The 25,895-nt window shown below is 40.4% G+C and overlaps 1 protein-coding gene across 1 annotated transcript in view; it reads left to right on the forward strand.

The window, feature by feature from the left end:
- Positions 1-25,895, forward strand: part of LDLRAD4 (low density lipoprotein receptor class A domain containing 4) — a 237,530-nt gene that overhangs the window by 49,003 nt on the left and 162,632 nt on the right. The gene's annotated exons all lie outside the window — the stretch shown is intronic.

Here is a 25,895-nt window from a genome sequence, read left to right on the forward strand (position 1 = left end):
AAGCAGTTAACGGGAGATTAATTTAAGAGTATGGACAATTCTACATATGGTTGTACTAAGCATGCTTGTATACTTTTTATTAGAAAAATAGAAAAAGGGGGTGATTTAACATTTTTATTAGGCAGAGATTTTTACACACACATATATATATATATATATATATATATATATATATATATATATATATATATAAATAATATAAAAACACCTTTTATCCCTCTAGGGCATGGGTCTCCAAACTGTGGCCCTCCAGCTGTTGCAAAACAACATTTCCCATCATGCCCGGACAGCTAAAACATTGGATTTTGCTGTCCAGGCATGATGGGAAATGTAGTTTGGCATGATGGGCCACAGTTTGGAGACCCATGCTCTAGGGGAACAGATCCAACTTGCAACAGATACTTACTGGCCACAGGCAGAGCAGTAATGGCAGGCATATGATGGGAAAGGGAATTTGCAACTGTTTTGGCAAAACTTTGTTTGTCTTACAGAACACCTGTACCTGCAAATTCGGTGACATTTGTATTATAACTATACAATTTATTTTTCCGTGATTATTCTTTCATGTCCGCACAATACATTCCATGGATTATATTTGGCAACAGTCTTATTAATCACCAGACTAGATAAATAAGTTTTTGTTGATTTTAATCTTTTATGTATGTGCGTGTCTGTGACTTTTTCAGATTGAGGTCTAGCTGCCTAGATATACAGTGTAGTGTAGCGTGTCCTCCGGTATGTGTGGTGTTTACTGCATATCATCCTTGCAGCTAGCAGATTTTAGTATAAACTTGCCTCAGGGTGGCCTTGTCCTATTTTCCTCTTAGATGGTTCTGGCATTTGTAAAGCTTTGGAGACTGAGCTTCCGAATTTTCCAGTCTGAAGAACTCGAGCCAAAACAGCAGGGAGGATGGCAAACCTGCACGTTGGATGGCTAAAGGCAGCTGGGCCTGTTTTTTCTTTGACCTAGAGCAATTGGAGATTTGGCAGGAGGTAGAAGGAAGAAAAGGAACAGGAGGAGAGCACAGTCTTAACAAAGGAGGGGGAAGAAAGCTAAGGAATTTCGGCTCTTTAAATAGTAAAAGTATCATAATTTAGCACAGTGTATTAGGAGAAGAGCAGACAGAACATGTGTTTAGTGTAAAGATGCTAATTACACCCTTAGTAAAAATCTCATTAGCTGTCACTTTTCTTCTCTCTCCCTAGTAATCTTACTAGGAGATTAATCACACTTTCTGCGATACTCGCTTAGAAAACGCTAACAGGACAGTCATATTCATTTCATCTTTTCTGTAGCTTGACCCAGTGAAACTAGCAGTTCATTTTCTGCGGTTCAAAATGTTAGCAAAATATCATATATAATATTATGTATGACATCTTAGATGGCTTTAGCAAGTGTTAAGTACATGGGCCTTGGGAGAAGTTTCCCAATGGACGTAGATGGCGTGCTCTGTTGTATACTATACTGATGTATAATCAGCTCATAAGTTTAGCAGGTGTTTTGGAGGTGACAGAGTCCCTTTTAAGATGGTAAGAAGGAAGTTCTAGTTTTCTTACCTTCATCCTCAGCACTGTTAAATCTTATGTTTTGTTTTGTTAATATGCAAATTAGGTTGTTTGATGCACTAGGGGTGGTAAGAGTTCTCTGTGCACCGATTTGCCCTGCCTATCCCTCTTCATAAATATTCATCTGGCACTCTACAGTGCTGAGTGATGTCATTTCAGAGCGCCACCTGAATATTCACGAAGAGGCAGTAGGTTGATTGGATATAATAGCTGGTTAGAGTCTTAGTTTCCCTTTTAGAGGGGGTTTTTGGCCATTTTATTATTGATGGCTATAGTTAGGATAGTTTAAATAAATGATTAATCGAGTGCCAGCACCCACAACCCCAATAGTCAGCTGTTTGCTAGAGCCACGGAGCTCACATATACAAAGAACATAGCTGGAAGCTATACTGGAAGCTGTATACTGAGATAGAAAAATGGAAAATTAGAAAAAAAGGCTACCAAAAATTCTTAGAGGGGACCTGGTGAAGTGTGAATCGGCCCCAGTACATCATAGCTGCTGAGCACAGCTCACCAATGCTGTGTCCGGTGGGGAAGCAGTTTAAAAGTATCACTCCATTTCATCCAGTTAGTAGGCATTAGGGTGGAGCTGCAGTGTGTAACAGAAAGTGAGTGTGGACCGGCTTTGCTACTTAACTGGTTTGCCTTTGGGCCACACCAGAGAGAAGAATTTAAGTGCCCTCCTAGGTCGTCACCCTATATCCTGCACTAGGATGTGAAAGCTGGACTTCTGGGGCTAGAAAACACCAGGTCACCACACAATTGTGATCCCAGTGTGAGCAGCATCTGGTCCCCTAAGGGACCTGCACCAGCAAACAGGACGAACAGACCGAGTGATTGTAGTCAGCAGGGATAGGATGGGTATTGTAGTCAGACAGACAAAGAGTAAGGGAAGGCGGCTTCAGAGGCAGGTCAGACAGTCAGTCTGCAACAGGAGAGGCAAACGGTACAGACTAGAGTCAGGCGAGAACCATAATCTAAAAAACAAGCACAGGTCAGAATACATGGAGAGTCAGTAGAACCACAGAAAAGCACCTTTATGTAGAATGCAGCAATGCAACAACACTCAGGGTGAAGCTTATTTAAATGCAGGTGGCTCTAGATTGGCAAACTGCAATAGTAGGGGGAGACAAGCTGCCCCTCTAGTGGCCAGAGGCATCATTGGATCAGGGAACAGAAGAAAATCACAGAAAACACAAGCAGCCCCAGGCTGAGCATGAAGTACAGCAGAGGAGTGGACGGGGCGGCACTGGTGAGCAGTTGCAGGGTAGCACTGCCTACGATGAGTAATGTCCAGCTGCATTACACAGCAGCATGTAGTCACATTGCCCCTACCTTCTTCCCAGCCACTCACACTCCACCATGGAAGTGACCAGTTTCCTTAAAGTTTGGTTAACATAAAAAGTTGATTCAAGTAATAGTTCATTTTCTGATGGCACATTCCTTTTTAATAAATGAGTGAGGAAAAACTTTTTCCTGGACAACCTTTTAGGTTTTCTTGATTTTTACATAACAACAATGCATACAATGGTGTAATGAAAATGTAAATATTGTATTTTTGTTTGTCAGGAAATACAATATATTTTTGGAATTTTTTTTTTTTTTTTTTTTTGCCAAGATAGTGTATGCTATTTTAATAACTCTTAACCTCTTATTCAGACATTGCTCCATTCTTGGAAATAAATTCTCCAATCTTATAAATATCTCAATAAGCCTTTTGGCTGAATAGAAAATAATTTTTTCCCCTGTGTGAAGACTAGTGTAAGAATCAGGTTGAAACATTCCTACTTCCCCTTTGGGTGCAATGAATATGTCAAGATCAGATTTGTAATTTGCTAGCTTAATATACATGATACAATGGATCTGACCTTTATCTGTATTATGCAGTGTGGAGACAATTTCATATAAATCTACAGGCTTTGTATCTATAAAAAGCTATTGTTTTGGATTACCAATGTTACATAGAGGTTGACTACAATATGTACTTGCTGTCCTGATTCCATAATTTCGGCACTTGACACTGTATCTGTGTTGGCACTAATACTAGCTGGGAATGAAATACAACTTTATTTATATTCTACCTCCTTGTTCATACATGTGTCATTATAAGCTGTCCAGACACTGCTACACGCATGTGGTCAATGCTGTAGGGATGGGGCACTTTAGGGAGCACTGTTATCTCTTTTTGCTGATCATTCTGTGAAGACCTTTTTTCTTTTAAAGTGCATTTTAGAAACATTAACGGGGTACTCCAGCGAAAAAGGGTACTTTGAAGTTTCGCCACTAGATGTCAGTATTTCTTATATGTCAATGTATTGCTATGTATTGCACAGCTGAGGAAGGTAATGGGTTACTGTTTTATATGCACCATGTGCTCTTACTGACCTATCGGAGGTGCTTTCTACTTCTAACCAATCTCTTTCCTTCTTTCCTATGCACACACTCATCCCCACCACTCACAGGGTAAATTACTCAGCCTTTGAAGGAAGTTAGTTACTTGGTTTAGGAAGTGTAATCTCAGTTTACAGAGCAAACATCCCTGCTGTAGCTAAGCCAGGGCCTGGCTTATGCCAGCACCCTTGTCCGGGACCAGAGTTGAGTCTAGTGTAGTCTAGTCTAAGACACAAGTATGTACAGATGTGGTTAGAGACAAGCAGTTCTTCCAGTTTTCCTACTATATATATTATGCAGTGCTAAACACTAGGAAGGGAAAAGAGTCCAGGAACATGCTAACCCATGCCGAGAACCAGCCTAAAAGGTGCAGGGCAGTATCCTGATACACCAGAGGAACTAGCCTGGATAGGACAAAGCTACCAAGGAAGGTCAGCATATCTCGCAGTGCAGGTAACTAGGACACCCCTGGGAACTTTGCTTAACCCAGATAACCACGACTGGGGCTTGTATCACCCTATTAGGACGGGTAAATTGACACTGTAGGGCACAAGGTGGTCAGACTACAGTCTATACACAGATACAAGTAAATTTCTCACTCTACAAAGAATTCTTTATAAGTTTTGGCAGAGTACATTGCTACACTAAGTTAGGACTCCCTCAACAAACTCTTCTCCTCTACTCTCAACTCTTCAAGCACCGCTACAACTACCTCTCTTCTCTACGTTTTTCAAGCACCTCCTCAAGCACAAACAAGTTTAAGCATTGAAGTCTATGTGAAGATTTATCTATTCTGCTAAAGCGTATTGTATTGCTGACAGACTTTACAGTAAAGTTGTTCAGTTTTTGGTATCACTGGGACTGGGTCATCCTGCAAACGCAGTCGCCCATACACACACCAACTGTAGACCTTGCATTATTTTTCCCCTTCCTGTGGTTGGCAGTACCGATAGTCCAGGTGGGTCAATTGCCACTCGGGACTACCGTGACAAGAATCCAAGGGGCCCACTACAACCTGGCAGGTCACCGATCATTTGGGGATTACAGCCAGCCACAACACAAAGCAGGTACCAACATCACACCTGTGTGCTGGACAAGCACTGGTGTTACAACAATACCATCTCTGGCTGAGCTAATACAACAACACTTATACCTTCACCTCATCACAGATGTTGCAGATTCGAAGCAAATCTGCAGCTTTAAATCTGTGCCATCAAATCTGCTGCAGATCGTGTACGTGTGAACCCACTATAAGAGATTTCTTAATATTCACATATTTGCTCTAATATACTGCAGGTTTTTCTGCATAAAAATGCACAGTGGAAAGCAGGTTATCTAACCTATATGAAAGTATCCTAATGTGTATCTTGGAGCAGAATGGACATGTATACTGCGCCTAAATACAGATGTAATGTGCCCTTATACCGTGATTCCAGTGTATATTTAGCATGTAAAAAAAGTGTTGTATCCATTCTTCATGTACATTACACATGTATTATATTTGCAGTACTTTCATTGATATCAATGGGAGTGCCTAAAGATGCTCCATATGTGAAATATGTTTCCTGGCAATCTTCAAAAAGGAAAATAAAGAAAAGCTCTAAAATACACATATTAAAGGCACATATTTCTAAAACATCTACCCTGAAATATCTGAATATTTTTCTGCTTACTGTGTAAACCTAGCCTTATATTGATCCGTGGAACTCCTTGGACGCCTGTCAATACGAAGAACATACGAATCCTAGTACTTTAGTGGAAAACCCCTTCATGGGTAAGGCATTAAAGGGAATTTGTCAGAACTTGGACCTGGGCCCTTTTAAGTAGCAGTTTCTTAGTGAGTATGATACCTTTGGGTATTGTGTCTCTGGAGGCAATGGTACGTGATATCTATTCTCCTACTGTAAAGAAGAGTCAGAGGAGTTGAGACGTAGCATTCATGCTGCACTTTGGCACGCCTCATCACATCTTCCTCCTCCCTCTTAATGAGTAATTTGTGCTGCCCAGGCTCCTGCTTGCTTGCGCCATGTTCTTGCTCCGCACGTGCTCTGTAGATGTCAGTGGACATGTACTTCCTGTATTCGCATCATCGTTGTTATCACCGGACAAAAAAGAGAAAGGAACTTCTGCACCACACACCTATGGCTGACACTAATGCCTCTCTGCTACATTTAAAAACCCACGCCAGGATGTTGGTATGTAATTTGATCAAACCATATTGCCTCATGTACCACGTGCTGGTCCCCTGGTTCACATGAGTCCCTACACTAACTAAACACTGTGTCAGTCAGTGGCCGCCAACCCCGCAAAGCGTGCACAAGCAGGGAAGGTTGTTATCAGCAGTGTATTCACGGACCAGGAGCATGGCGCAAGTGTGCAGGAGCCTGGGCAGCACAGATTACTCACAGAGAAGAGGAAGGAGTGGTGAGGGGTGCCAGAGCTCGGTATGATCCCTACATGACAACTCCTGTGACTCTTCTTTACAGTAGGAGAGTAGATATCAAACACCAATGCCTCCTCTGCTACCTAAAGCACACTGCCAGCACCTCAGGTCAGGTCTGACAGATTCCTTTTAATTTGCAATCATAGAAAATGCTGTTAAAAATGTATGGAGTTACTAGACGTGAAATTTCAGTAAATGCACTTGAACTGGCTCATGGACATTGAAAATATGTAGTTAGAAAAAAGGGAAAACTTGTTCTTTTATTATCTGCTTCCAAAGAGAGACTATTTTTTCTGGATTCTGAGAGTGTGTTTCCATCTAATAACAAGAACGGCAGAAGGATTCCTAGAAAGCGCACACATTCTTTACATTGCCAGTGCAGTGGAAGTGCTTGATTTAGAGTAATTATCCTGATATGTTTGCGGCGTGTCATGTTCCTGTCACAGACTCTGTAATGAATGCCCTTTGCTTGTCTGGCTGCTGTAAATTTACCCTTCCCTCCTAACTGCACTGAATAAAGATCAGCAAATACAATGTAAATGTCTGTGGGATTTTCCTGTTCACTCTAAATTAAAGATATGGGGATAACACCAAACATTTAATAGATAAATAAAAAGTCGATTAGTAAAATGCACTTATAATGCACAAGTGTAATATTTTTTTGTATCTGTAAACTGAACTTGTAGTGACGAGAGATGAGCGTTTTTACATTACAAACAAAGTGATTTGCCTCATTTGGCCTCATTTGCTCTGCACTTGGCTTATACGCCGGCTGCCTTTCATCTCAGGTGCCTGGAAAAGCTGGTTCCAGTCCTGGGAAACAGAAGCAGATATATATATATATATATATATATATATATATATATATATATATATTTAGTTGTGTAGCCCTCCACACTACTCTACAGGAAGTACTAGTTACAGTTACATGAATATGTTTTGTAGCTCTGAGGAGGTTTCCATATCATATGTGAAAGCTGTTAGTGTCTTGGAGTAGCTAAGTATTCTGATGTAGCATATGGTGTTAACATACTTTAAGGGACAAGGCTTTGTGATGAGACTTCACACTAGGTATATAGACAGATGGAGGGAAGATAGCCTGCTAGAGATCGGGAAGTTGCATAATCTTCTCTTTTGGCACTACTAGCAAAATGATTTGTAGAGTGTGAAATGTTCAGGAGTGACCCATTAATATTTTCATCATATGATAAAGAAAATACAACAAGAGTCTAAATATGAGGGTTTTCACTTTCTTCATAGATAAAACAGTGAAGAAACACTGGCAATTAATTTGTACAGACTATGTGTAATGTCACCTGATTGTTTAGGATTCAGTGCTTTTAGTGTTGCTTGCTGTTTTAGTGCAGCTTGTTCTCTGTCCCAACGCTGAGAAGGTGCCATCTTAGCCAGTCGCTGGCTAAGGCTGGTCACTGCTGTGGTCATTGATTCACTGAGCAAGTTCTCCTTATGTGTTGAATCCATGAACAGGAAGCAATGACAGTGGGGACTGGCACCATTAGAATGGGATCAGTGGCAGGTGAGCACATTTAGTTTATATTTAATTAACACCCTGAGTAAAGAGGCCAAGATGGATGTGTAAAACTTTTTGGGGTCTCCACATCCATAGTTCTCCCCAGTAGTTGCTCAATGTTGTTGGGGTTATTGTCAACACTTGGGGTCTTTGTTCCCCAGTATTCAACTCCACAGCCTTAGTAAATCTGCTCTACAGTGAATTTTTAAAGCTATTATCCTGGTTATGTACACAAAGTTCACAGACGACACACATTACAAGGAATCACTTTATAGTATAACACCTTTCAGTTAATATACATGCATATCATGGCATGTGGTGATAGATTGGTTACACAATTTGCCACCTTCCAACTACATTTTTTCACCTTCATCTAACTAGATTAACACAAATGAACAGCGCTGAAGTGTAAAATGTGCTGTTGCCAAGGTCAGTTTCTTGAGATTACTCGCCTGTGGCAACTACTGCCAGTTGTGACAGACTGATTCTCTGCAGTCGACAAAGTCACATTGCTGTGCTTGCAGAGGGCGGCATTGTAGGTTATGAACAATACCAGTACCTCGCAGGGAGAGCGAATGTCAAACACTATGCAGGACTTCAGAACCTTCCTGATTAATGATGCTTCTGTAACTTGCATTACCGTTTTATCTCATATATACACACTGTATATGCTCACATATTAGCTTAGAATGTAGAGATGATGAAAGTCTGCCAATGCTTTAACACCAGTTTAATATTTATTATTTGTACTTTTTCAAAGTGGAAGCTGTGCAGTCATCCTCAGGGATATATAGTTGTAGTCCTTACATGTTTCTAGCATAAATTTTGAGATGTAAATTTTTTTGGGCTCTGCAGTTTAAAAGTAACTACCAATATTCTACATATATATAGCATGGAGCATTAGGAGTTACAAGAAGATAAAAAAAATAAACTTGTATATTGATAGACTGGTGCCAGCGCATGGATGCCGGTAGAACAGTACTTTTTTTTTTTTTTGTGTGCATGGTGCTGGTCTATTGCCATGCCCTCTCCTCTGTAAGGTGGCTCCATTAGAACCAATGGAGCTGCGTCTCAGAGGGGAAGGGGTTTCGTCACACTGTGGTCAGGCCGGCCTGCTTCGAGTGCTTCAGGCCAGGCCGGTGCCTGGGAATAGACTGGCACTGTGCACAGGAAACTGGCTGTGGTTCAAAAAAAGCACCACGGCATTGGCATCTCTGCGCTGGCGCCAGTCTATTGATGAAAAAATTTTGAAGCGATGAATAGCGGCTGCAGAAAACCTTTCAGTGCGCACAATAGAGCATGCGGCTCTGGCCACACACTCCATTGTTTGCAGCGGCAAATTTGGATGCGGGCACACACGGATGCATCTGAATTCAACTGCAGTAAAGATCATCCGGCCAGTACTGCAGTATCGGCCGGGATAATCTTCTCTGACACCGGCTGTTCCGTGACCTGGCCGGGTCACGGAACGACCAGTGTCTCGCGCTGTGGGAACATGGCCTTAGAGCGTAACTGTTATTTCAATGTGATTGTTCTGAGAAAAAAAAAACCCTCAATAGTACAAGCGATTTTAAGAAACTCTATAAAAGGTTTTATTTAGCAAAATAGTTTCCTTCTGTGCTGAAAAATCTGTTTCCCTAGCTCCCCCCTCACTTCAAAAGAAGCAGGATTTCTGTGTCCATTATGCTCTATGGAGAGGGAAGGGGCTGACAGGAGTGAATGAGTACAGTGGCGCAGTCCTGCACAACACTGAAATCTTCTCACAGCAAGTTCCTAGATAAGCACTGACCTTTCTGACCTCTGAATCCAGTTTTTTGATGCCCAGACAGTCTCCAAACAGCTGACCTTCATGTCTCCTCTTCCTGCTCTCTCATCTCCCTCAGTCCCTCCCCCTTCCATAGGATATAATGGACACAGCAGAACCCGTCTTCACTTTGCTTCTTTGTAATGAAGACTGATTTGGCTGACAATGAATAAATAACAAGGGAGGGCGGCGGCTGGGAAATTGCTTTTAGGGTACAGAAAGAGGCTTTTTTGCCAGATTATTATAGAGTTTCTTAAAATTGTGTATACTGCTGATTTCTGAAAAAGAGTTACATTACATAAGCTCTGTATCTCACCCAAGTGCAGAAATGACAGCTTAGGCTAGGTTCATATGTCCAGCAGCTTGATGCAGTATTATGTCAGATAATGTGACAGACACCATGATGGAAACTCAGATTTTCCTCATTAAACTTACTGGGTTGGTGTTTCAGTATGCACTGGATCTGTTTTAGTTTTTCTCCTATAAGGGTATGTGCACACTGAGGAAAAGGCGAGGAATTCAGCTTGAAATTCAGCTTGAAATTCCTCCCGTAAAATATGTACAGAGCAAAGTCCCATTGTGTTCAATGGGTTTTCTGCTCTGTTGTTCACACTGCAGAATTTCCGAGCAGAATTTTCTGCTGTAAATCTGCTAGAGGAATCCTATAGAAGTCAATGGGGGGCTTAAATTCTGCTTGAATTCTGCCTGAAAACTTTCTGCTTCAATTCCTCAGTGTGCACATAGCCTAACAGAGCAGAACAATGGGAAAAATAATAATGCAGATGTGAACCTAGCCCTTTGTTGTTCAGTGCTGCCCAATAATGTCCTTCATGCTACTGCTACTTCTGAAGGTGTGCTATCTAGATATACAGTGGTGCCTTGGATTACGAGCGTAATTCGTTCCAGGGCTGCGCTTGTAATCCCAATCCACTCTTAAACCAAAGCAAATTTTACGATAAAAATCATAGAAATGCAGACAATTGTTTCCACACCCCAAAAATGATTTATCATTCTGAATAACGTAAAACAAATGAAACAAACATTCAGAAACAGCAGAATATGTGATGATATAAGTTACTGTACAGTAATGGAGAGGATGGGAAACATAAGGGCGGACAGGGACTGCAGAAAGGAAGGAGCAGGACAGATGTGGGCACTTACATGCAGCACTCTCTGTCTGGGGAGAGAGGGGTTACAGCTATGGAGAGATTATCTCCACAGTCCTGCAGGCTATACCCCTCCTCCACTCGCGCTCCCACCCAGTACAGGGAGCTCTTAAACCAAAGCAATGCTCTTAAACCAAGTCACAATTTTGAAAAACTGTGAGCTCTTAAACCAAAATGCTCTTAAACCAAGTTACTCTTAAACCGAGGTACCACTGTATACGGAAGCAAGATCTCCTTTTCTTGTCAACTGATAACTAAACTCAATCGATGAGCTAAGGGGCAAACTGGTAAAAAAATGCTATACTCAAGTTATAGTTTTGCTAGGAATAGTGCTGCTCGCCATGTATATACATAGCTTATTCCGAAATTGTTTTTGAATGGTTTCTTCAGTCTATTCTGAAAAGTTTTTTAAAACAGTGTTGTCTGGGGAGTATACTTCTGAGATGACAGGGAGGGGGAGGTGTATTTCACATACGGATGAAACCTTCATGCAATGTCCAATAGCTACTTGAAGGCAAAACCACACAGGCACATGTTCCACGTGACATGCACCCGCCCCCCTTCATTTGGAAGTATGTGGGCACCAAGAAGAATAAGAGGCCTTTTCGGCTTTCTAGACAACCCCTTACAGTGACTTGTCAGAAGTTTTGATTGGTGCTGAGACCCCTGCTGATCAGGAGAACAACTTGCCCACTGTAAATCATCTCCATCATCCTGATGTCTTATTGGTCCAGATATTTAGTATTATATTGTTTTCTTATTCTTTAGTTTCCTATTCTTAGGTTATTTTTTTTTATATTTGTTTTGTCTTGTCCACATTTTCTTAGGCTTGGTTGAAACCAATAAACCTCCTCAAATCTGTCCTCGTATGTGCCAATCCGCTGCGCCCTAGATTCTATTCCTGGTCTTTATCTAAATTAACTCTAAAAAAAATATTTGCATAAAAAAAACGAGCAAGTGTTTTTAAGTGATTGTGATGTACCTATTTTATTTTTGATGTGTTACAGTTTAAGCAAATACACAATAAAAATAACTTTATCTGTGAATAGAATTAACCAGAGTATATATTGTTTTATATAAAATGAACCACACTTTCGTATTCGTTTGGCATTTCTCTGCAAATTTAGTTTTTAGTACTATCGTAGCTGGTGGTGTTCCAGTTGTTTAGTCTTGCATATTCTTCAATATTGTATGTGGCTCACTGGTGTACTGTAAGGAAGTTATTTAATTAAAGTGGGACTTTTATGTTGCCTTTGGCTTAGCTGTGTAATCCCAACACTGCTAGTGTGGCAAATTTTATGCAGGTCATTTCTGTTCTGAAAAATTGTCTTTTTAATACAACCTACAAATGTAACAGGTCACCTAAGGGACAGCTTCCAAAGGGGCAATGTAAAATCTCTCCTTGAAGTCTTCTGCAAAAGTAAACAATAAGATTGCATATTTGAGGACCCAAAAGAACCAGGGTTTAATGTGAAGTGGGCCTCACGGAGGGGGCGGGGCTAAGTGGCACTTCGTAAAGCCCTGCCCAGGTAGCACAATCCGCAGATGATAAAAGATCATTTTATACCGGCCCAAGCACCATGACGTATGATTTAAAATAGAGTGTAGAGAAGTCATAATGCAAAAAGGGGGTGTCACTTTAAGGTTTGCTTTGTTGTTCTTCCGAATGGTGTGTTTATACAAAGATTTAGCTGGCGGTTTTTTGAAACCAAAGCAAAAACAGACTATAAACAGGGAACAGGTCATAAAGGAAAGCCTGATATTTTTCCTCTTTTCAAATATTCATTGTTTGCTTTGGCTTCAAAAATCTGTAGATAAATCTCTCTTAAAGGCACCATTACTCTTAATTGGTTATTATTGTCAGTGGAAATGTTGATGTAAAACGAAATCATGATCCGCATAATTCTCTGTATCTTGATTATTAGTGGATGTTTCACTGGGCACATTGATGTAGATTTTGTCTTTGATCCACATCAATCACTCCAGAAGAAACTACATATGCCGAGTTTTTCATTTAAAGCAGATGTGAAAAAACTTCACATCATGGAAAAAAATAAGGATTGATCAGTATGGATAGGAAACTTTCAGTAAAAATGTACTATAGTACTATAGAAGCTGTGGTTATCATTAAAGAGAACCTTTCATGTCCCTGAGCCCTCACATACTGGCCACATGACCTGACAGCTAAGGTCCTCTTGTCTATGTAAAGCTGCCTGGAGTAAAAAGAGAACTTTAAAACATGTGCCACCCATGCCTGCCATGCCATCCGCCGAGACCAGCTTGATTGACAGCCTGAGTGCAGAGAGAAGTCTTGTACTTTAGCTATCAATCAAATCTGCTTGGCGGGAGGAGGGTGTGGCAAAGTGTGACTAGAGCCGATATGTCCCCTCCCCCCCATGACTGCAATTATAGAATTATTTTATGCCCATCCTTCTGGTCCTATGTATGATCAATATTTTATACCACCAAGTCCATGAATCAGGAAAGTGCATTAAGAGTGTGGTATATAGCTATATATATTGTAGTATACAGTACTGTAGTGATTGATTATTGGAATGCACCTGCCTTTTATCCAGTTCCAAACTACATTTTGGTAGAGTACCTATCAAGGTGAGACCTCAGAAGATGTCCTGTGGTAACTAGCACCGAGATATTAGAAGCAAATCCTTGAAGTACTCTAAGTTGTTACCTTCCAAGGTCACCCTGGTGCCATCTATTAGGTAACTGGGTGTCCACCTGGCCACTCGCATGCTGTAAATGAAAACATGATTCTATAATCTGGTCACCTTCATTGATTGCTCTATGGGCCAAAATGAAAGCTTACAGGCTCTTTGTAGGTGCATTCAGTGGTGGTAAGGGGGAGGGATGAACACTTTGATCAGTTTGCTGCTACTGTACCTGTGTATTTGACCAGACTGGCCAGCCACTTAGAAGTGGTCTTAATGTTGTAGGGAGATGCGATAGACTATTAGATTTTCAATGTAACTGAAAAGCTACTGCATGTATATGTAGTATACATGGGCCTGATAATCACAGGGCTAAAAACTCTGCACTGCCCTCTGCTGGTGAACATCCTTTTACAGCATTAAGTATGGTAGACCTTCTAAAATACTCATTTTAGAAAAATGACTGTCTCTTTAAGAATAGCTGCCTCCCCTCCTTTTAAGAAAGAAAAAAGATGGTGGTGTTTATAAGTTCGCTAAATGTCGGAATTAAATGTCTACTGTATCTGTTGTCAAGTGCCTAACAGATGAGCTTAATGTTACACAGTGGAGGTGAAAAGAGAGATGTTAATCTTTTATGCTAGCATGTTGTAGTGGTTTACTAAGTGTGTGATTTCCATGTGTAATGTATTCCTTTACATTGTAGATCTTTTGTTAGTTTGTCTTTGATGGAATAACCTCTTGCACTCTTCACACAAACTTCGAGAATAGATTTTCATGTAGTCAGTGGGCCTGGTTTACAAGTTTAATAAATGCACATATATTATTAATGTAAGCCTACTGCATCTAGACACAGGGCTCTCAGCTATAATTATATTCCACAATCTTTTGCCTGCTGCACAGTTACCATTAATACCTTCAACATTAGAAGCCAAATGACTCATAAGCGTTGGATTATTCTGCGTCCCTTATTGCTGTATAATTCTGGGCTATAGCAATTGAATTAGCATAAAACCACGCTTCATGATAGCAACAGTAGCTAAAAAATACTGCTGTCATTATTATTTTTCCTTTTGGATTTTTTCCTGTGAGATGATGTTCATTTTTAAGACTGCTTAAGTATTTTTAATTATATAAATGCAAGTCATCCCAATCTACTTTAAGGGAATCTGTCAGTTCTATTTGCTGCTAATCGCTTCACACTCTGTTTGATAGCTGTTATGGTATAAAAGCAAAATATACCTTTCCTGGAGTTGATGGTGGTTGCCAAACTCATAAAATTGCCTTTTAATTTCTGAAGTGTCAAGGAGACAATGCACCACCGTCTGGCACGCCTTCTCCGCTGCCCCTACCTCACAATTTATCCTTGATTAATGAAAAGAGCCCTGTACACCAGTCATGGCAGGGATGGGAGGTAAGGGTTAGAGAGGAGTGAATAGCGCTGATGTTTAGGTTCGTACAAACTTGAACCATCGGTATTTGACTCCTGCAGTCTTCCCGTTCTGTGGGGAAGGTGGAGACAGCCTGAGTCCCGCTTGGATAACAGCAATACAGCCTGGGCCATTTTCCAGACGGGACTCGGGCTGTCTCCAACTTCCCCACAGAACAGGAAGACTACGGGAGTCAAATACCGATGGTTCAAGTTCATACGAACCTGAACATCAGCGCTGTTCGATCATCTCTAGTAAGTGTGCGCCAGGGGGCATTTCATGCTGTGGCATCTGAGTTGAGCTCCATTTTCTTGACATGTGGCTGAAAAACATATATAGCAACCACCCTCTCCAGGAAAGATAACCGAAGAGCTGTGAAGTGGGGTCTGCAGCTTTTATCAGCAAACATGAATGTAAGGTTCCCTGTAAATGGGTACCTCCGGGCCAGCTTACTTTAGAACAAAAATCCCCAAAAATCTAATCCATGAGCCACATAGGTAGTTTGTTAGAAAGTTATGACAAGTTTATTAGAGACAAAAAGTATTGTTGCATAAATATATATATATACTTCGTAAAATATGAAGGCAGGACAAAGCACACAGCAAAGGAAGAGGAAATGCACGGCATCTGAATAAAAATCAATCTTGTACTCACTTTAGCCCATGAGATTCATATGAGCAAAATGCAATAGTTTGGTGCAAACAATAAAAATAATCAAAGGCAGATTGTGTAATACATGTCCCACATAACCCAACACTAATCATAGAACCAGAGAAAACTATAGATGTATAGGATAGAGCAGTGCTTCTCAAACTTTTTATACTAGAGTCTCACCCAACAGACCAAGGCAATGTCTGGGCCTCACCAGACTGACCAAGAGGGTGCCTGGGCCTCACTATCTGTGGTGAAAGTCCATTTAAAAGCTGAAAATAATGCAAGGGCTACCTTCCACCTGTCTCCTAAGCTTTATATACTAATAAAGCAAATACAACATAAGTTAATAATGTCGCTAAAATGTATATTTCTGCAAATAGCAAAAGCACGGTGCAGATCATAGTTACTTTTGTGAATACTGGCTCCTCAGCTGGGCCTCACCAACAACAAGGGGGTGCCTCACTGGTGAGGCCCGCCTCACAGTTTGAGAAGCACTGGGATAGAGTATCCCTATAAACGTTCGACTTTTGAACAAAGCTCAGCTGCTGGAAGTCTGACGTCACGGCATGGCTGGGCTCCAGTGCCCTTATTTTGTGCCGTGACGCCTGCTGCAGAGGGCGTCTCTTTCTTCAGGCTGTGCCGCCCTCCTCTTCAGACACAACGTTTCAATGTACTGTCATGCTGAGCCGTGATGTGGCATCAGACTTCCGGCAGCTGAACTTTGTTCCAAAGCAAGTTGGCTATTTGTACCCCTTTAAATATACAGTATAGGGGGAATTTACCTTCCAAATTGCTGACACTGTTAGAGCAAAGGGACACATGGTACCTTTCAAATGTCCATTTGTGCTTTTTTTTGCCGTAGTGCAAAGAGTGTAAGAGGTGTTCCCAGGCCTGAGTGTGAAATGACGTTCTTCGGTAAATTTGCCATTATGCTTCTTCTGTAATACAGTTCTGCCCTGTAATGCACATTTATGAAGCTCAGCCCTCTCAGCTCCCAGTTTGCTTTTGCCATTTAGGTGGTGCTCCCATTTAGAACACATGGTGTCATATGGAGGATCATGTGACAGTATGCCCTACACTGTGCCTGCAGGGTATTCCTAGGTAGGAGGCTGAGTGATGTAATAGTTACATGCTCCTCAGTATGCCTTTATGTAATGGATTTTAGTACTGCCCAGATGGCACAGATGGTGACACAAGAGGCAGGACTTCATTACTGCACAGAACTTTATTGAAGGACAGTAGCTCACTAGCACTGCTCGGCTGCTGATCTGCCATAGGGTTTGTTTTTTTTAAGCACTTGCAGCTATGGCCTTAATCACACACCCGCATAGGTTTTCAGTATTCACACACGTAACCCATTATTTCCTATAGTGCAATTCACACATCATGTATTTTTGCGGGTGCATGGCATAAAAAAGGACATGTTGTAATGCAATCCGCAATTGCACTATAGACACTCCAGTACAAGTCTATGCATTTTGCGGAGACCACCTTAGCACTCTGCAAAATACACTCCGTATTTGTGTTACGCAATTCTGTGACCTCACCATTTTAGCTCCTCCTCACAGCCATCTTCAGCTAGTGACATCATTTTTTTGCCACTTTAGACGCCAAAGAAGTAGCCAACCTTTTAAGCTAAAAATGAACTATAAGTAGTAGTAATTCTTTTTTTTCCTGTTATAAAACCGGTCACTCTGGTCCTGTGTGAATCCATATGACTTGTAGGATAGCTTCTTACTGTATTTATATACCTCTGCTTGAAAAGTGTTAAACTTTTTCAATCATGGAAATCCATCTCTTCATCATTAAAATACTAGTCTATTGACTTGTTATTGCATATAGTTGTCATTGTGTCTTTCTTGGTATTCCCAAACATGTTAAGGTGTTGACTGAGGTCCTTTTCTAGATTTGAAATATTCCTGGTTACTAACCATAGAACTCTTAAAGGGAACCTGCTACACTAAAAAAGCTGTAAGCATCATGTTATAGAGAAAGTTCTAGAGCAGAAGAAGCTAAGAGGATTGATATATATAGTTTGTTTGATATATATATATATAGTTTAAAAATTTTCATGATAACCCATCATTTGCTCTAAGTAGTCATGTGGGTGGTCCTATTCCGTGATTTAACAGGTCTCCATATGCACAATTCTGTCAGTGAATAGGACCGCCCACTTGAATTATTAACCCAGAAGCAGCAGAGATTTCCATGAATACGTGACAAGTTATCCTGGAATTGTTACTATCTGTATCATTGGTCTTTTGACATGTTGAAAGACATTGATCAGCTGACATAGTGTCGGCTGATAGTTGCCTTTTACTTTACTACTACACAAAGCGATTATCGTCCGTAACGTGTAATAGGGCCTTTAGTGTAAATACCTGCAGGCAGAGGTCTTGAAAACTGTGAATAATTGATTTGGAAAGTATTTGGGAATATTACATAACTGTTTTTTCATACGAAGCAGAAATCCGAATTCCCTTTTCTTATCTGTTTTCAATTAGGTAACAATTCTTGACAGCTCCCTTTTTAATTTGAGATTCCATTGTTTATTGACAGCAACAATAACACTGCAGACTACATCTTTCTGATAATAATAATAATAATAATAATAATAATTATTATTATTATTATTATTATTATTATTATTATTATTATTATTATTATTATTATTATTATTATTATTATTATTATTATTATTATTATTATTATTATTATTATTATTATTATTATTATTATTATTATTATTATTATTATTATTATTATTATTATTATTATTATTATCAGTATAGAATGCTAATAGGATCAAATCTTTGTGCCATTTTATGCCTGTAACTTAACTGAATTTTATAGAGATTTTTTTTCATTTTCTTCATCTCAACTATGGGGTATTTTGATGAAAGAATTATGTTTTTAGAGAATAATAAAAACAACCCTTTAGATTTTGTCATTCATTGTTCTGCTGTCACATAATATTATAGTGTTCAGCATATTTCTAGATTGAAGATGTATCCTATTCGCCTATAATTATATTGTGTGTATTGACTGTGCTGCAAGTTTCTGAAGCTGATCTGTAGTTAAGTTACATGAATGGTTTTGGCTTTCACTCAGACACGTGTTTAAATTATGCCATATAAATGGTCCCGCGAGGAATGACTGAAGTGGTTAAATCAGTGGTCGCTTAGCTCTTTCACCATATGAAATAGACTTCCTATGGGAAATAATACAAGTAAATATTTCATACACACATGTATTATTCATGATCTATTTTCCTCCTTTCCCTTTCCCATCCTAGGATTTAAACTGACATTCATCTTAAACTCCAAAGATTACTATGCTGCCTAGTGTACTGTGCGTGCCAGTCCTGGTATATGTGTGATCCTTGGCAGTAAAGCATCCCATTTCTGAGAGAGACAAGAAAAAGTGCACTTTCTATTTGCTGTTTTAGGCTTGGTTCACACACAGTAAAATAAACGCAAAATACATCAGTTTTTCTTATCTAATAATGAGCGCTAAAATAGTCTGTGGGAAAATATATTTGGAAAAATGTCAGTCTGTGGACTTAAATAGAGCACATTATTAGATTCACAATATGACCACATTTTATACCTACACTCACCGGCCACTTTATTAGGTACACCATGCTAGTAACGGGTTGGACCCCCTTTTGCCTTCAGAACTGCCTCAATTCTTCGTTGCATAGATTCAACGAGATTTTGGTCCATATTGACATGATGACATCACACAGTTGCCGCAGATTTGTCGGCTGCACATCCATGATGTGAATCTCCCGTTCCACCACATCCCAAAGATGCTCTATTGGATTGAGATCTGGTGACTGTGGAGGCCATTTGAGTACAGTGAACTCATTGTCATGTTCAAGAAACCAGTCTGAGATGATTCTAGCTTTATGACATGGCGCATTATCCTGCTGAAAGTAGCCATCAGATGTTGGGTACATTGCGGTCATAAAGGGATGGACATGGTCAGCAACAATACTCAGGTAGGCTGTGGCGTTGCAACGATGCTCAATTGGTACCAAGGGGCCCAAAGAGTGCCAAGAAAATATTCCCCACACCATGACACCACCACCACCAGCCTGAACCGTTGATACAAGGCAGGATGGATCCATGCTTTCAGGTTGTTGACGCCAAATTCTGACCCTACCATCCGAATGTCGCAGCAGAAATCGAGACTCATCAGACCAGGCAACGTTTTTTCAATCTTCTACTGTCCAATTTCGATGAGCTTGTGCAAATTGTAGCCTCAGTTTCATGTTCTTAGCTGAAAGGAGTGGCACCCGGTGTGGCCTTCTGCTGCTGTAGCCCATCTGCCTCAAAGTTTGACGTACTGTACGTTCAGAGATGCTCTTCTGCCTACCTTGGTTGTAACGGTTGGCTATTTGAGTCACTGTTGCCTTTCTATCAGCTCGAACCAGTCTGCCCATTCTCCTCTGACCTCTGGTATCAACAAGGCATTTCCGCCCACAGAACTGCCGCTCACTGGATGTTTTTTCTTTTTCGGACCATTCTCTGTAAACCCTAGAGATGGTTGTGCGTGAAAATCCCAGTAGATCAGCAGTTTCTGAAATACTTAGACCAGCACTTCTGGCACCAACAACCATGCCACGTTCAGAGGCCCTCAAATCACCTTTCTTCCCCATACTGATGCTCGGTTTGAACTGCAGGAGATTGTCTTGACCATGTCTACATGCCTAAATGCACTGAGTTGCCGCCATGTGATTGGCTGATTAGAAATTAAGTGGTAACGTGCAGTTGGACAGGTGTACCTTATAAATTGGCCGGTGAGTGTATTTTACTATTGTACTTTGCTTTTATTTTACTGTGTGTGAACACAGCCTTGTAGTCAGACATCTTTCCCAAGAAAGCATTTTTTTAAAGGTTGAAATGCCTTTTAATTGGTGAGAATTGCTGCTTCTTCTGATCATATTTGATGAGAAAGAGAGCTCAGAATTTTCTCTGTCTATATAATGGATACATTGGAGGAACCTGATGGATCCTATATTAACAAAGGCAAAATGAGGTTACCCAAGAGCACTTAAAACATAACCATTAGATGATGGGTGCACGTTACGACGACATAGATGAAGTCACAGCATTGGAAAACTACTTCATTTCTCCATACACATGAAGCAACAAGTGCCGCATTTCAGTTCAACAATAGAACATTGGCAAACACCCTGTTGTTGAGCCAAAACATATCACTTGTTGCTTTATGTGTATGAAGTAGGGATGAGTGAATTTATAGTAGTAGTGAAGCGCTTCGCTAAGCTTGACGGTTGGCTTATCAGCCGTGTGCTCCATGCCGCTCCTGGATCCAGTCCTTGGAAACGTCTTCCAGTTTCCCAGGACTGGATCCAGTTATTCGAGGTGCTTTGAGTGGAGCAGCATGGAGTGTCACGAAGTTCAAAGACAGCAAGCCGACAAGCCAACCGCCAAGCTTAGCGCAGAGCTTTTCTTTGCTACTTTGGCATCCATTGGATTGTGAAGATGTGTACTAGGACTTACCTGAATATGGTCACTGGGACTGTATAAACTGTAGTACAACTTTTCCATAGTTATTTTTCTATGCAACGTTTATTGCCATAAATTTTTTTTTTATAGCACTTCAGTAACTTAGTTCCAAAAAAATGTATACAGCTTTTATTTTTTATATGAGGCTTGGCAGCCGATTTACAGATCTTAGTCGTAAACATGTAATAATTGTTAGTGCTGACATGAAAACTTTTGATTGTAGAATATTTGCTGAAATTCTTTGAGAATAACATGATGCACTAACAATCTGAAGTCATTGTTAGCCTGTAGGTTTCCAGCAGAAGATGATTACCACCTATTATCTGCACAGTGACTCCACACTGTGGGCTGTAATGTAACTTTTACCTTGAGTGAATCATCCAGAGGATTGGTCCATCAGAAACTCATTTACGGCATTGTGCAGTTCCCGTGATTCATAACTGAGTACACCGCCCGCTTGCGTCAGGAGTTTCCCCTCTCATTAGGAATGAATGACGTTAGGAATGGCTTTGATAGATGGGCAATAGGCGGTTTTCAGCTTTTTAATGGCAAGATTATGAAAGGAATTGCATCCGCGAAAGTAACAGAGTCTGATCTTTCATGCTAATAAAACATCTATGCACAATGTGCTACATCAGACAAGTTTTGTATATGTTTTTTTAATTTATTTTCTTGGCAGGGTGGGGGGTGTCATATGTATATGTTTGAGAATCGGAATGTCTTTGAATTTGCTCTTTTTAGCCATCTGGATCCAAAAAGGCCTCTTCTGCTTTGATTATATAACTAACCATAGAACCCGACAGCTATTCCCCTTCCAGGACCTTGTATCTAAACTTGCTGGGTTCTAGTATTTACAAATTAAAGCGACTCTGTACCCACAATCTGACAACCCCCCCCCCCCCCCCCCCCCAAAAAAAAAAACACCACTTGTACCTTCGGATAGCTGCTTTTAATCCAAGATCTGTCCTGGGGTTCGTTCGTCAGGTGATGCGGTTATTGTCCTGAAAAACAACTTTTAAACTGGCAGCCCCGTGCCCAACAGGAGTATCTGTGCCCTAACTTTGCACCACCCGTCTGTCCCTCCTCCCCACCCTCTTCATCATTAGGAATGCCACTGGAACATTTTCTCCTGTCTGAACATTGCACAGGTGCCTTAACGATCCAGCCCATGTTCAGTATTCACACAGCTGATGAATCCGAGACAATCTGCCTGGACCATTACTAATGATGATGAGGAGGGCAGTGAGGAGGAACAGAGAGGTTGTGCCAGCCTAATGCATACACAATCTAAGCCCTGGCCGTTGGGCACGGGGCTGCCAGTTTAAAAGTTGTTTTTTAGGACAATAACTGTATCACCTGAACGGACCCCAGGACAGATCTTGGATATAAGGAAAAAATACTTAGTCTCCCCCTTGATGGTTGCAGAGTGAGGAATAATCTGGGAATGAGGGACCAAAACCTCCCCATGCATGGTATACAAAGAAAACCACTATAAATGTTTCATGCATTGGCACCATACTCCTGCCATTCTTCATAAGTTTTGTAGCCTTTTGTAGCCTTTATGTTAGCCATACTGGTGGCTGAACGGCATCATACACATCTGATTTGCACATACAGCTCATACAGGTCTTACTGATTGGACTCGGGTCAGAGGTTAGTCTCCCAGTAGAATGTTCCTATTGAACAGTCTTTACTTTTTGAAAATGAGAGAATATGGTTGTTAACCATCAGTAAGTGTCTGTGAAAATTGGAAACCTTTGTCCAGCATCCAGCTGGAGAAGCTTATATACAGGTTATTGTGATTGGAATTATCATCATCTTACAGTTCACAATACAAGTGCAGCTTGTATCTTAGTATCAGTATATGACTCTGTGGTATAATATTACTTATAATCCTTATGGTTCATTATGATTTCCAGTTTGTCCCCACAAAATAGTGTCTGTCCATTATTTTGTATAAGCTGTTCAAAGAAAAAGACAAAAAAACCCCTCAGATTGACAACCCTGGGGAAGAGAAGAAAATCATAGGGACCTTTCCTTTACTCATTCTTTATGTCTATAAATTGTAGACCTGCACACATTTAGCTTCTTATTGATCATTTAATCTGATTCTTGGATACTGACATCTGGTGACTTTCTTTGCTACTTTTAGTCCATAAACCGTGGAAGGTAAACACTCAAAAAGTCACAAAACAAATGTGTAAACATCATTCGGTAATCCCTAAGAAGTAATTTACTGGTGATTTCAGAGTAGTGCCGAGTTCCAGTGACCCCTTGGATTTGGCTATTGGACTTGGCTTGCATTTTTGTGAAGTATAAAGTTGATTATTGTGACATGGTTTTTCGTTTTCATAGAGATAAGATTCTAGTAAAAATGCCATTTCAGTTTATTACTCAGATCCAGAAATTCTTGATAGATTTCTATGTCCAGTGTAAAGGGTATTCTTGTGTGCTCAATGCACGTTTTAGTTACTTTTTACCCTTTTTGGAGTAAATATTTTAACTCCCTATTGACATTGCTATTTTGGCCTTAATAACACACTTTTTTTTTATCACTGCATTCCAAAAGCCATAAACTCTCCAATTTTTCTATCAACAGCTATGTAAGGACATGTTTTTGGAGGGCAAGCTGTATTTTTTTTTTTTATTGCCACTTCTTTTACTGAACATTTAATGCACTGAATAACTTTTATTTATACTTCGGTGGGGGCAGGCAGTTTAGGTTTTACAGCAATTCTGCCATTGTTTTTGAATATTCTAAGAGACATTTTTTAAGCTGCTAATTGGACTTCATGAGGACTTTTTTTTGCAGTTCAGTAAGCACAGATATGTTGAAATCTAAAGGTCCCCATACACTTTATACTTTTGTTGGCCGTATTCACTGCTCGTAGCGGGTTTGAGCGTTATTATAAGGTGTATGGGACAGTCTACCGACTGGAGATAGGGGTTGAACATGAGGGAAAATCAATGCATGACCCAATTGTTCTAAAAGAGATAAGCTGCAGCTTAACACTCCCCCTAGAGAACACAGGAATGCTCAGCCATGCTAAACATTTGTGGGAGTGGGCAGGGCAGGAGAAATAAGTCGTTTGGCTGACAGTTATTGAAGGAGTATGGCTACATTAACTCCATGATAATACTCTCCACTGGCATTTGCCACTGGAGTCAGGAGGCCACCTTACACATGCCCCACCCCACCTGCCCCACCCAAATGAATAGATTTGCCCAACATTAATCTACTATAATGTGCATGGCCACCTTATGTCCTGCATCTTGATTGCTTACCTGAAACCAGTGTTAAAGAGTTAGCCCACTTAAGGTCTATCACCTAAATGTACCCACCAGTTGTGCACAACTACCTGTAGTAGTCTGCAGCATGATGACCCCCACAATAGAGTAATTACTGTACAATACTGTACAGTTTTATTACAAGCTGTGATGTTTTATCATCATTCAGCGCTTTCTCCCATTTTTCTATATCACTTACCATTAGTCTTTTCATTTTGTATACATTAAGTACTGGATGTGGGGCCTGTAGTTTAATTTGTCATCTATATGCTGATGTCTAGTAGTGGATTCTATTATGTTCTGTATTGTTGGTAGAAATAATTATCTCGAATACTTAAATAGAAATAAAATACTTAACTGCTTAATGTGGTAGAGAGATAATAAAATAAATAAATAAACTCTATTAGGTTTGCCGGTAGACCTTAAAGAAATTTAATGAGTGATAAATAGCTGGGAGCCCTCAATCCTGGTAATCGAAAAATCTTTGCAGTATGTATTATATTAATGGAATAGCAGGTCTACCTATTGTGCAATTTTACTTCCCCATACTTGTATATTACAGTAAGGCTATGTTCACATACAGTAAAATAAAAGCTATTTTATTTTCACTCAGAATTACTGGCGTATTTTGGTATTTTACTGTGTGTGTGTGAAAAAAAAAAAAAGTCTAAAACTGATCAGGTTTACTGCTTAGGACTTTAACCTCTTAACAGTTTATCCTGAGTCTTGCTCGGGTTGAATAGCCAAGGCTGTTACAGTTTTGCCTGAACGGGACTTGGGCTGTACACTACGTGCCCCGTAATCAATCAGCAGGAGCCCACTGCAACTGCCGGGAACTGACCTACAGAATAAAGATAAAATGCTATCTTCACTCTATGGTAAATAATGTGTAAAAATATGAAAAGAAAAAAAAGACTGAGTTATTGCTGGGGTTTTTTGCGTCCCCCCCCCCCCCCCCAAATATGAGTTAAAAATTATACAATATATGTGCCCAAAAATGAGGCAAAAATATGATATAATGGAGCCGCGTCATAGAGGGTCAGGGGTTTCCTCCCACTGAGGGTGGGCCAGCCCGCCTCCAGTGTTTCACCCCAGCCTGGTGCCCGTAAATGGAACGGCGACATACACGGGAAGCCTGCTGTGGTTCACAAAAAGGACCACTGCAGCGGGTTTCACCATGCCTGTGACGTTCTATCAATGTGAAGTACTTAAACCGAATGTACCATACGTTTAAAAATCAATAATGAAAAGGTGATATTTTTGGAGGGTTTTTCCAATTTTATTAAGAAGACCGGGCCAGCAATTGTGGAAAGTGCTTTGGCATCACGTACAGTGTTGAGCGAACTTGCTGAACTGTTTCGTTTTAGCAATATATTTCGAACCTGAATGCTCGGCATTTGGCTCCCAGGGGCTGGAGAAGTTTGA

This window comes from Dendropsophus ebraccatus, chromosome 2 (assembly GCF_027789765.1).
Source record: "Dendropsophus ebraccatus isolate aDenEbr1 chromosome 2, aDenEbr1.pat, whole genome shotgun sequence".
NCBI lineage: Eukaryota > Metazoa > Chordata > Amphibia > Anura > Hylidae > Dendropsophus > Dendropsophus ebraccatus.